The sequence below is a fragment of the Microtus ochrogaster genome, unplaced genomic scaffold, assembly GCF_000317375.1.
Source record: "Microtus ochrogaster isolate Prairie Vole_2 unplaced genomic scaffold, MicOch1.0 UNK124, whole genome shotgun sequence".
Classification (NCBI taxonomy): domain Eukaryota; kingdom Metazoa; phylum Chordata; class Mammalia; order Rodentia; family Cricetidae; genus Microtus; species Microtus ochrogaster.
This window is the reverse complement of record NW_004949222.1, coordinates 414486-423855: the sequence shown is the minus strand read 5'-3', so window position 1 is coordinate 423855 and position 9370 is coordinate 414486. Positions and strand designations below refer to the sequence as shown.

The following is a 9370-nucleotide window of genomic DNA, read 5'->3' as shown; positions in this document are numbered from 1 at the left end:
GAAGGGTTGGAGGAGGGGGGGAAGGGTGGGAGGAGGGGGAGGGAAATGGGAGGCTGGGAGGAGGTGGAAACTTGTTTTTTTTCCTTTTCTCAATAAAAAAAAAAAAAGAACCTTTTTTTGTTTGGAATGTAGAAACTCATTGTCTGGTAGAGAGTCCATGAGTAAGTGTTGGGTTGGTCTCTTTCGTGTATCGTTGAGGATGACAGACAGTGAGTGAGCTCCACTGTTATTTCTGGAAGGTTATATAGCCCATATGTTTCTCTTTTATCTTATGGTGTTATTTTCTGATTCCCATATCTTGACTCTCCTGGATGATATGGCAATAGATATGGCTGTCTCTATAGGACTTGGAGTTACACATGCTGGCTACATTTCCAGGAGTTACCGGCATAGAGTTTGAATTGTAATTTTTGATCCAACTTTATACTAATTTTCATGATAGCCACAGTAGCTAGATTCCATCCATTCCCACTAGAAATAGAGGGAATTCTTCCCCCTGCATTCTACCCACTGGGTTGCATTTATTTTCTGAGTGTTTGCCGTTCTCAATGGGTTGAAAAGAAATCTCATATGAATTTAACTTGTGCTTTCTCTATCAGGTTACAATTCTGAAATTTTTGTAAACTGAATTGTGTGTTTCCTACTTTTTTTGTGTCTTCTGCTCAATACTTTTGCAGACATGGGTGGATTGAACACTTGGGTATTTGAGATTTTTCTTTCTTCGTGTATTCTGGATGTTAATCCCAGTGAACGGGGAGCAGACACTTTCCCCGTTCTGAAGGCTGCCTCTCCACTCTATCCTGGCTGTGCAGACTATCTGCCTGCAGCAACTGCCATTCTGAGCTGTTGACAGCCATCTGGGATGCTCCTGCCTGCATGCGTGCATCAGAATGGTATTTATATAATACACTCAGATTATGTCAGATCTGCATGTCATTCAGGTTGAATTTATTTTTTCCATAGAACAACAGATAAAGTGCCATGAGTGTTAGAGCACAGAAATTTACCTTGTGCTTTTGTCTGACTTGATGCTTATGAGAATGACAAGTATGCAGAACTGACATTCTAATTCTTTTTGTTGTTCATTTATTTTGTTTTTACACCTCAATCAAAGTTTCTCCTCCCTCCTCTCATTCCATTTCCTCCCACTCAACTCCCTTCTCCCCACATCGACTCCTCTATTTCTCTTCAGAAACAGAGGGTGTCCCATGGATATCTTCCAGGCATGTTTATGAAGATGCAGTGAGACTAGGCAGTTCTGTTGAGGTTGGATGAGGCAATCCAGCAGGAGGAATGGGTCCCAAAAGCAGGCTAGAGACTCAGAGACAGCCCCTGCTCCCACTGTTAGGAGTTCTACAAGACCAAGTTACACAATTGTAACAGATGCATAGGTGGGTCCCATGCAAATTCCCTGGTTGTCTGTTTAGTCTCTGTGAGCCCCTAGGAGTCTAGGGTAGTTGGTTCTGTGGGTTTTCTTGTGGTGTCCTAGACCCCTTTGACTCCCTCAATCCTTCTCACAAGATTGCCTGAACTCCACTAATGTTTGGCTGTGGGTCTCTGCATGTGTTTTCATCAGTGGCTGGGTGAAGCATCTCTGATGACAGCTGGGTTAGGCACCAATCTATGAGTACAGTAGACTATCATCAGGAAGCATTTCCTTGACTTTTTGCCATTCATGTTTGGCTCTATCCTAGGACTCTGGGGTACCCCACCTCTGGGCCCTTACCCTCATGGGTGACCTGCTTCTCATGGTTTAGGTATCCAACTGGGCCAGTCATCAGTTCCCACAATGTATTCCCACAATTTCGGTGCCGTCTTTACTCCAGCACATCTTGTAGGCAGCACAAATTGTAGGTCGAAAGTTTTGTGGCTTGATTGTTGTCTCAGTCCCTCTGATGGAAGTCTTGCCAGGTTACAAGAGATGGCCAGTTCAAGCTCCGTGTACCCCATTGCTAGGAGTCTTAGTTAGAGGGTCAGCCTCATGGGTTCCTGGGAGTTTACACTGCACTAAGATTCTAGCTCATTCCTGAGATGCACCCATATTTCAGTTGTCTCTTTCAGAACTCTCCCTCCACTCTCCTCCAAGCTGATGCCTCCTGTTCCCGTTCTCACTTCTATCCGATCAATTCCCCTTCACAGTGAGAGCCATGCATCCCCTTGAGTCCTCCTCCTTTTTAGCATCTCAGGGTCTGCAGATTGCATGCAGTATGGTTATTCTTTATGGCAAATATCCACTTAAAAATGACTACATGCCATATTTGTCTTTCTAGGTCTGGGTTACCTCACTCAGAATGATCTTTTCCAGCTCCATCCCTTTGCCAATAAATTTTATGATGTCATTGATTTTAAGAACTGAGTAATACTCCAGTGTGTAAATATACATTTTCTTTTTGTATTATTTTTTTAAAAAATTATTTTATTTTGCATAGCAATCTCAGTTCCCCCTCCCTCCTGTCTCCTGTTCCCCCCACCTTCTCCCCATCCACTCCTCAGAGAAAGGAAGGCCTCCCAGTGGGGAGTCAACAAAGTCTGTCATATCATGGTGAACCAGGACCAAGGTTCTCCCCTCTGTATCTAGGCTGAGCAAGGTATCCCTCCATAGGGAATGGACTCCAAAAAGCTAGTTCATGCACTAGAAATAAATCCGGGCCCCACCACAGTGGCCCTACAAACTGCCCAAGCCACACAACTGTCACCCATATTCAGAGGGCCAAGTTTGGTCTTATGCAGGTTCCCCAGCTGTCAGTCCAGAGTCAGTGAACTCCCATTAGATTGTGTCAGCTGTCTCTGTGGGACTCCCCATTGTGGTCTTGACCCCTTTGCTCATATTATTGCTCCTTCCTCTCTTTGACTGGACTCTGGGAGTGAATCTCTGTATCTGCTCCCATCAGTTACTGAATGAAGGTTCTATGATGACATTTAAGTTAGTCATCAATCTGATTATAGGGGAAGATTTAGAATATTAGCTGGGGTCATCCTTGTGTATTCTTAGGAATTTCCCTAGTGCCAGGTTTCTTGCTAAGCTCCCTCTATCAAGACATCTCTTTCCATCTCTTTCTTTGTTCTCTCTCTCTCTCTCTCTCTCTCTCTCTCTCTCTCTCTCTCCTTCCCCAAACTCAACCATCCCATTCCCTCATCCTCCCCCCTCTTCTCCCTTCACTCACTCTCCCCCATGCTCCCAATTTACTCAGGAGATCTTGTCTATTTCCCCTTCCCAGGGGGATCCATGTGTGTCTCTCTTATGGTCCTCCTTGTTACCTAGCTTCTCTGGGATTATGGACTGTAGGCTGGTTATCCTTTGCTTTATGTCTAAAATCCACTTATGTATGGCTTTTGAGTGTCTTTCTGGGTCTGAGTTACCTCATTCAGAATGGTTTTTTCTAGTTGCATTCATTTGTCTGCAAATTTCAAGATGCCATTGGTTTTTACCACAGTGTAGTGATGTGGGAGTGTCATATATCAATCTTTGATTTCATTGGTTAAGCAATAAAGAAACTGCTTGGTCCTGATAGGTTAAAACATAGGTGGGAGGAGTAAACAGAACAGAATGCTGGGAGGAAAAGGAAGTGAGCTCAGAGACGCCATGCTCCCTGCTCCCAGGCAGACACACGCGATGAAGCTCCAACCCAGGATGGACATAGGCTAGAATCTTCCCAGTAAGCGCACCTCGGTGCTACAGATTATTGGAAATGGGCTAGTCCAGGTGCGAGAGTTAGCCGAGAAGAGGCTAGATATAATGGGCCAAGCAGTGTTTAAAAGAATACAGTGGCCGTGTAATTATTTCAGGGTGTAAGCTAGCCAGGCGGCCAGGGTGCTGGGGACGCAGCCCCGCCGCTCATACTACTACAGTGTAGTACTCCATTGTGTAAATGTACCACATTTTCTTTATACATTCTTTAGTTGAGGGACATCTAGGTTGTTTCCAGGTTGTGGCTTTTGCATACAATGTTGCTATAATCATAGTTGAGCAAGTAAGTGTCCTTGTGGTATGATTGAGCATCCATTGGGTATATGCCCAAGAGTGGTATAACTTGGTCCTGAAGTAGATAGATTTCCAATTATCTGAGAAAGTGCCATATTGATTTCCAAAGTGCCTGTACAAGTTTTAGCTCCCAGCAGCTATGTAGGAGTGTTCACCTCACCAGCATGAGCTGTTGGCATGGTTTTAATTTGTGTTTCCCTGATGACTAAGGATGATGAACTTCGCTTTAAGTAATTCTTGGCTATTTAATATTCCTCTGTTGAATTGTCTGTTTCGGTCTGTACTCTATTTTTAATTGGATTATTTGGTTTGTTGTGGTCTAGTTTCTTGAGTTCTTTATATATTTTAGAAATCAACCCTCTGTCAAATGTGGAATTGGTGAGGATTTTTCACACTCTGTAGCTGCTGTTTTGTCGTATTGATGGTGTCCTTTGCCTTACAGAAGCTTCTCAGTTCCAGGAGGTCCTGTTTGTTAATTATCAGTCTCGGTGCCTGCACTATTGGTGTCTCCTGTGCCAGTGCATTCGAGACTATTCCCCACTTGATCTTCTATCAGGTTCAGTGTATCTGGCTTTACGCTGAGGTCTTCAATTCACTTGGACGTGTTTTGTGCATGGTGATAGATATAGATCTATTTGCATTCATCCACATACTAACATCCAGTTGGACCAGCACTATTCATTGAAGATGTTTTTTTCCATAGTATAAATTTGACTTCATCAAAAATCAAGTGTCTATAGGTGTGTGGATTTACCTCAGTTTGATTCCATTGGCCAACCTGTCTGTTTTTATGCCATGCAGTTTTTATTACTATTGTTCTGTTATAGAGCATAAAAGAGATGGATAAATTTCTAGATTCAACCAAACCACCAAAATTCAACCAAGAAAGAATCAGCAACCTAAACAGACCCAATACCAAAACCAGGGAAAAACACACAATAAAAAAAGAAAGAAAGCTACAGGCCTATATTGCTGATGCATATAGACTCAAAATGTTCAATAAAATACTTGCATATAGAATACACACATACATCAAAAACATTAATCACTGTTTCAAAGATAGCTTTATTTCTAAAATTCGGGGATGATGATGATCCTAGTTAATTATATAATAAATCACATAAATGTACTTAAGACAAAAATCACATGATCTTCTCAAAAGATAAAAAACCTTTGACAAGGTCCAGGTGGCGCTCCTTCTGCTCCGCCGCCTGCTCGCGAGTGTTGCCCGGCAGGCCGCCATGGCGAACGTGGCCGACACGAAGCTGTACGACATCCTGGGCGTCCCTCCCGGCGCCAGCGAGAACGAGCTGAAGAAGGCATACAGAAAGTTAGCCAAAGAATACCATCCTGATAAGAATCCGAATGCTGGAGACAAATTTAAAGAAATAAGTTTTGCATATGAAGTATTGTCAAATCCAGAGAAGCAAGAGCTCTATGACAGATATGGAGAACAAGGTCTGCGAGAAGGTAGCGCGGAGGCGGTGGCATGGATGATATTTTCTCACATATTTTTGGTGGAGGATTGTTTGGCTTCATGGGCAATCAGAGTAGAAGTCGAAATGGCAGGAGAAGAGGCGAAGACATGATGCATCCACTGAAAGTTTCTTTAGAAGACTTGTATAATGCCAAGACAACCAAACTACAACTTAGCAAGAATGTGCTCTGTAGCGCATGCAGTGGCCAAGGTGGAAAGTCTGGAGCTGTTCAGAAATGCAGTGCTTGTCGGGGTCGAGGTGTGCGCATTATGATCAGACAGCTGGCTCCAGGAATGGTGTGGCAGATGCAGTCTGTGTGCTCTGATTGCAATGGAGAAGGAGAAGTCATTAATGAAAAAGACCGCTGTAAAAAATGTGAAGGAAAGAAGGTGATTAAAGATTCTTGAAGTTCATGTAGACAAAGGCATGAAACATGGACAAAGGCATGAATTACATTCACTGGGGAAGCAGACCAGGCCCCAGGAGTGGAACCTGGAGATATTGTTCTTTTGCTACAGAAAAAAGAACATGAGGTGTTCCAGAGAGATGGGAATGATCTGCATATGACGTATAAGATAGGACTTGTTGAAGCTTTATGTGGATTTCAGTTCACATTTAAGCATCTTGATGCTCGTCAGATTGTGGTAAAATATCCTCCTGGCAAAGTAATTGAGCCAGGATGTGTTCGTGTTGTTCGAGGTGAAGGAATGCCGCAGTATCGTAATCCCTTTGAAAAGGGTGATCTTTACATAAAGTTTGATGTGCAGTTTCCTGAAAACAACTGGATCAACCCAGACAAGCTTTCTGAATTAGAAGATCTACTGCCATCTAGACCAGAAGTTCCTAATGTAATTAGAGAGACAGAAGAAGTGGAGCTTCAGGAATTTGATAGTACTCGAGGCTCTGGAGGTGGTCAGAGGCATGAAGCCTATAACGATAGCTCTGATGAAGAAAGCAGCAGCCACCATGGACCTGGAGTGCAGTGTGCCCATCAGTAAACTGCAGGCGGCTGTACAGATGGATTTTCATTCCACATTTTCCGGATAAGCCAGCTGATGGAGTACCTGATGAGTCCAGATGAACTGACAGACATCTGTTGATCTATGTGTAACTTCTAAATTGGTATAGTATCCACAGAGTGTATAATTTAAACTAACCACAAAGCTTTACATCTTCATTTCGACTGTTCTGTGGCAGAGTAAAGCACTTGAAATAAGACTCCCTTTCACATGTGGGTTATAAGTTTCAGTCCTGGTATCTGCTTGATTTTTATCAGTTTTGTGTAGACTTTATGTTTCATATTTTAAACTCAAATCCAGCATTGTAAAGTTTGTACAATTTGTCCTGAAGCTTTGTGTTTGGCTGCACCTGCATAAGCTGCTACAAATAGAATAAAGAATTCATAGCCTGAAAAAAAAAACCTTTGACAAAATCTAAGTTGCCTTCTTGTAAAAGTTACACAGAATGTAGGGCTAGAGGAATATCCATAAACATATTAAAAAATCTATATATGAGAGACAGTGAATGTCTCCCTAAATGAAGAAGAACTGGAGACAATTCTACTGAAATCAGGAGTGAGAGTGGGCTGTCCACTATCCAGAACCCTTCAAAACATTTTGCTTTAAACCAGAAGCATTAAGGCAAGAGAAGAAAATAAAGAGATACATATAGGGAAAGAAAAAAAATCAAACTATCCCTATTTGCAGATGATATGAGATCCCAAAAAGTCTACTAGAAAACTTCAAGAAACAATAAACAAAGTCATAAATGTGGCAGAATATAGAATCAATTTTCAGGAATCAATAGTTTTTCTATATAGCAACCACAAAAATACAGATAAGGTGGTCATGTGCACTCCCATCCACAATATCCTCCAGGAGAACAGCTAGGTACACTCAAGGAAGCAAAGGACCTCCACAGCCACAATCTCAGCCTCTGGGAAAGGGCTACAGAGATGCTAGGAAGAAGCTGCTGTAGCATGGTCCAAGAGTGGAAGCTGTTTAAGGAGACGTGTGAGAGCTTTGAGAAAACTCCAAGAAAACAAGACAAGAGTCTTGTGACCTCTGTTCCCCCAAATCATGGCCATAGTAGGGAGTTGGGGGACACTGGAGAAGGATGCAGCAGGGTACAAGTGATCTAATCGACGAATTGGGAAAAGGGTTCTAAGGAGATGAAGAGAGATAAATACAGAAAAAGAGGAAGGATGGTAAAATAGCAGTGAGGGCATCTGGAAGGCATAAGGAACCATACTATTAACTGTTTTCCTAAGTAAATATTTTTAAAACATCTTAAGATCATGGGCACTAGAATTGGCAAGACTTGCTCAGTGAGTAAGGAGGCTTGTCTCCAAATCTCATGACCTGGATTAGATCGCTGGGTCCCACACAGTAGAATGAAAGACCAACTCCAACCCATTGTCTTCTGCACTTGCCAGGGAGACTCTCCTACCAAAAAAAAGTACACAAAGATGTAATCATTTTGTAAAGTTGATTTTAACCCAGTTAAACAAATGCAATTTAATAAATAAAATGTAGGACACAGAGGTGAGCAGAGAAATTGCATGGTCATCTCAGTACTAAAAAAAAAGGCACATAGCTCGACAAAATAACCTGTAAACAAGCTGTAGACAATGCGAGACTGACAGGAAAATTCTAAACATGTCTTTTTAGATAAGTGAGGCTGCTCAGATGATCAAAGCACCTGCTACTCGCTCCTGACAACCAGAGTTGAATCCCCGGACTGTACAGTGGGAGGAGGGGACTGTGACTTGGGTTCCTGGAACGCACAGTGTGGGAGAGGACTGACTTTGGCCTGCGTAGCTTCACCCTCACTGCCTTTCAGCTGTTACTGAGTTTACAATCTTCTTTTGTGTGTACAAACACTTTTGCTGCATGTATGTCTGTGAAGCACATGTCAGAAGAGGGTGTTGGATCCCCTGAAACTGGAGTTAAGAATGGTTGGAAAGCTGCCGTGAGATAAGAATTCAAGTCCTCTGCAAGAACCATCTCTCCAGTCTCTATCACAGAATTGGAAAATATAACAGAAAGTCTTTTCAAAAAGAACACGTAGTGTAGATATTCAAAAAAACAAACAAAAATCATCAGAACTCCTCTCCAAGGCAGGGAGTGCTGCAAGTGGGAACGACAGACGACCAAACAAGCCAGCATGTGGCCGTTCTTTCAGGACATGAGCATATGGTGAGGCTTCCTTGTAAATAACTAAGTCTGCCCACAGAGAAGTGCAGCTCCAGCCCAAGGCACAGAGGCTCCTTCGTGCACACGGTAAAAGTGAATGCAGTGACTCGTACCTGCTCAGCGTGCAAAGTCTGAGGGATGGAGAGTGTTCAGCCCTAAACAGGACAATGGCCCCTATCCCCACCTAGAGCACAGAAAACATAAGGCTGGGAAAGGGGAGAGTGTCATACCTGCCACCCAGCTATGACATCGCCACTGTAACCATGAACACACGGCAGCTATGCAGACATGCACAAGCTTGGGACAGAGGAAGTATCCGTGAGGACACATTCCTTCGTTGTTGACCACAGCAACTCTCCTTTTTTCTTATAAAGGAAAGCATTTAATTGGGACTGGTTCAGAGGTTTAGTCCATTATCATCATGGCAGAAAGCAAGGCAGTGTGCAGGCAGACATGGGCTGAAGAAGGAGCTGGGAGTTCTTACATCTTGATCCACAGACAGCAGAGAGGCAGAGCCAACAGGCCTGGACTGAGCACACTCACAGTGACACACTTTCTCCAGCAAGGCCACACCTCCTACTAGCGCCATTCATGTGAGGCTGTGGAGACGTCGTCATTCAAACCACTGCAGTTCCCACGGGCCACTGCAGTTCCCATGGACCACTGCAGTTCCCACGGGCCACTGCAGTTCCCACGGGCCACTGCAGTTCCCACGG

The 9370-nt window shown here is 43.3% G+C and overlaps 2 pseudogenes; one reads left to right on the top strand and one right to left on the bottom strand.

Annotated features, from left to right (window-relative positions):
- LOC101983050 overlaps nt 1–5225 on the bottom strand; it is a 19583-nt pseudogene extending 14358 nt beyond the window's left edge.
- LOC101981367 lies at nt 5214–6495 on the top strand (annotated as a pseudogene).
- The last annotated feature ends 2875 nt before the right edge of the window (nt 6496–9370 follow it).